Below are 3,035 nucleotides of genomic sequence, written 5' to 3' on the forward strand. Positions count from 1 at the left end.
GTGCACGACCCAGAGGCTGATCTAACAGAAGAGGAAGTGACAAGCCTCCTCCCTCTATTTTGGGTTCCCATTAGCCGTTTCTCCCCGAGCCCCACCCCTAAAGGCAAGGAAGGCTGTCGCTCAGGTGACTGCGAATGAGGCCGAGCCCAGACTGGAGTGGACTGGCTTTGTGCTGCAGCCTGCTTTCAGGGCAGCTGTGAAGGGGACCTTTCCATAGGGAGGAAGCTAAACTCAACGAGGGGCTTAGTGACCCAGGATGTGCTGGCAGAAGGGCCACAAGGGGTGGTTGTAGTGAGCAGGAATTATGTCCTCACAGTTTAGGAGGTGAGCAGTTCTAAATCAGGGTGCGGGCTCTGGGGGAAGGCTTCCTCTGGGGAAAGGTCCTTGTCTGCTTTCAGTTTCTGTTCCTTGCAATCTTCATGCGACATGACACCTGTTTTCCCCTGGGTCCTTGCTTCTTTCAGTGCCTGATCTGTCCCTTGAATATCTCAAAGGTGATTGGCTTAAGACACATCCGATGGCATCACTAATATAGCCAAGAACAGCCCATTCCCAAATGGTCACATCCTATCCTTCTGCGCCTTAGGGTCCTGTTTGACCCACAGAGGCCCCATGGGTAGAACTGCCCCCATGGGGTTTCCTGGACTGTCATCTTGATGGAGCACAAAGCCTGATCTCGTTCCCATGCAGTCACTGCGTGAATTCAACCCTCTGACCTCTCCGTTTCAGCTGGGCTAGAGAGCACAAGCCAATGAAATCTATTCAACGCACTGCACCTGATCGGTCCACTCTGATCCCACGAGAGGAATCACGGTGCAGACCCCGCCCCCAGTGTGCAACCTTAGGTCGCAGCAGAGGAGCAACACAAGCCGTCGAGGCAGTGCCCCGGTTTTCCTAACAGATGCTGCACACATTTCTGGAGGGAAGCGCGTCCCTGTTTCTCCACGGCGGCGCTGGTTCCTAACAGGACAGTGCAATGAGACAGGGCATGAAATGTTCATAACAGCCTCCGCGTTTGCATGCACGGACGCTGAAATAGCCAGAGGAAATGAGAACAAGGAACACGCATGGGGTCTAAAGTGCTCCTTCCTAGCTGCGCTGACTTCCTAGTGATTTACAATTGACACGCGTAGAGGACGTTTACAAAATCACATCCAGACGTCCATGGACTTCCTCTTCTGGACAGGCTTTCTCAGAGAGGACTGCACGACAGAGCTGCTGATGCTGGTGGACAACAGACAGTGTGGTAGGGGTCGAATACTAAGGGAAGTAACACCTTAGGGCCGATTACAACACCAGCCCTAGTCTAGTGAACCAGGTAATATGTACCAGGGCATGACTCCCCCGTGCCTGCTGGTGCCCCTCAGGGCTGTCCCTGCCTGATTGTTCAGACCGCCAACCTTTCTTCTGAGGGGCCTCTGGGTGGGCATGTCGCCTAGCAACAGAACACCTTCACTATTTGCACTCCCTGGTGACTCCTACTCACTGGGTAATAGGATCTTGGTGATCTTTACTCCCGGAGTTTGTGGTTTTAGGCTTTGGTGCTATTGGCTTGGTGCCATTTTGTTGCCCCTTCTTGGGGCACTTGCTTATTGCTGGTTTCTGAGCACCTTTGGGGTAAGGGGCGTCCTGAGGTGGGTGAGCTATGAAAATGAGGTTACGTTGACCTGGGAGAATGTGGTGTTTGGAAAGTGAGTTTAATCAGGACACTCGCCTATGCCCGACCACACCTCCAGATGAGTGTGCCCGGAGCACGCATGCCCAGAGAAGCCAGGACATCAGCGAGTGCTTACTGCCCGCTGGGCTGCTGCTGCCCATGCTCCACGGCAGAGCTTCAGGAGAGGAGTCGGCTGCTCTGAGGACTCTCCCTGAGCGGGGCGGAGGTGAGTGGTGTGCGACCAGCCCGGGCTTGCATGATGTTCTCAAAGCCTGACTGCGGCTCAGGGAGTAGGGCGCTGCTGGTGGGTGGGCCAGAGTCTGCACCAGAGAAGAGCCGGGGGGAAAGGAGGACGGAGGATAAAGCCAAGTCTGCCCAGCTCGGAGGCGAACATGTCCAAGTCATCCTCCCTGGGTCTTTGTAAGAAGAGATGGAGGAGGCCTGGGCAGGGTGACCTTTCTACTCCTTGGAGAGAAGACCTACTTTCCAAAAGAATCCATTGAAAGGGCCACCCACTGAGATTGTTGTCCACTCCGGTGCACTGGAGTCTGGCCAGCCTCCGTAGCTCTCCGTGTCCTTGGCAATGGGGTGAGTTGGGAGAGATGGGGCTGGCGTGTAGAGAGAGCAACAGAACCAGGCTTTCTCTACCACAGACCGAGTAGTCTAGTTCCCAAATCATTCGTGTGAAAAATGGGTGTTCCCTGCAGTTCCAGAAACCTGAAAGAGAAGTGTGTGTGTGTGTGTGTGTGTGTGTGTCCGTGTGCGCATATATATATGGAATTCCTTTCTGATACAATAAGAAGCCCTGTGGTGCCATTGTTAAGCACTTGGCTGCTAGCCCAGAGGTTGTTGGTTCAAGCCCATCTGCAGCGCCGAGGGAGAAAGCTGTGGCAGTGAGCTTCTGTGAAGCTTTATAACCTTGGAAACCCTATGAGGAAGTCTTACTCTACTGCTACTCCATGGCAGTGGGGGGGTGGTACAAATGGTTAATGAATTCAGCCGCCAACTGAAAGGTTGGATTCAAGTCTATCCGGAAGTGTCTCTGGAGAAAGGCCTGGCAGTCTACTTTTGAAAGTCAGCCATTGAGTACCCTATGGGGTATAGTTATATTTAGACACACATAGGGTCACCGTGAGTTGGGGTCTATATGAGAGTAACTACTTTTACTGGTATGCACACAGGCATTGAAGCCACTACTCTTCAAATAAACAAGACCATTACTGAGTTAGTTTATTGTGCAAACCTGGCCGATAAACACATGTGGGATTAATTGAAGGGCGGAGGGATAATTGGCTCAGTGAGTTCTAGTTCTTGGGTCTCTTGCTTTTGATGGTCAGACCAGGGTGCAGCTGCCTTAGCAGTTCCCAGCTTTAGCTGG

The sequence above is a fragment of the Echinops telfairi genome, unplaced genomic scaffold (assembly GCF_000313985.2).
Source record: "Echinops telfairi isolate 266 unplaced genomic scaffold, ASM31398v2 ScPeMD7_7474;HRSCAF=8512, whole genome shotgun sequence".
NCBI lineage: Eukaryota > Metazoa > Chordata > Mammalia > Afrosoricida > Tenrecidae > Echinops > Echinops telfairi.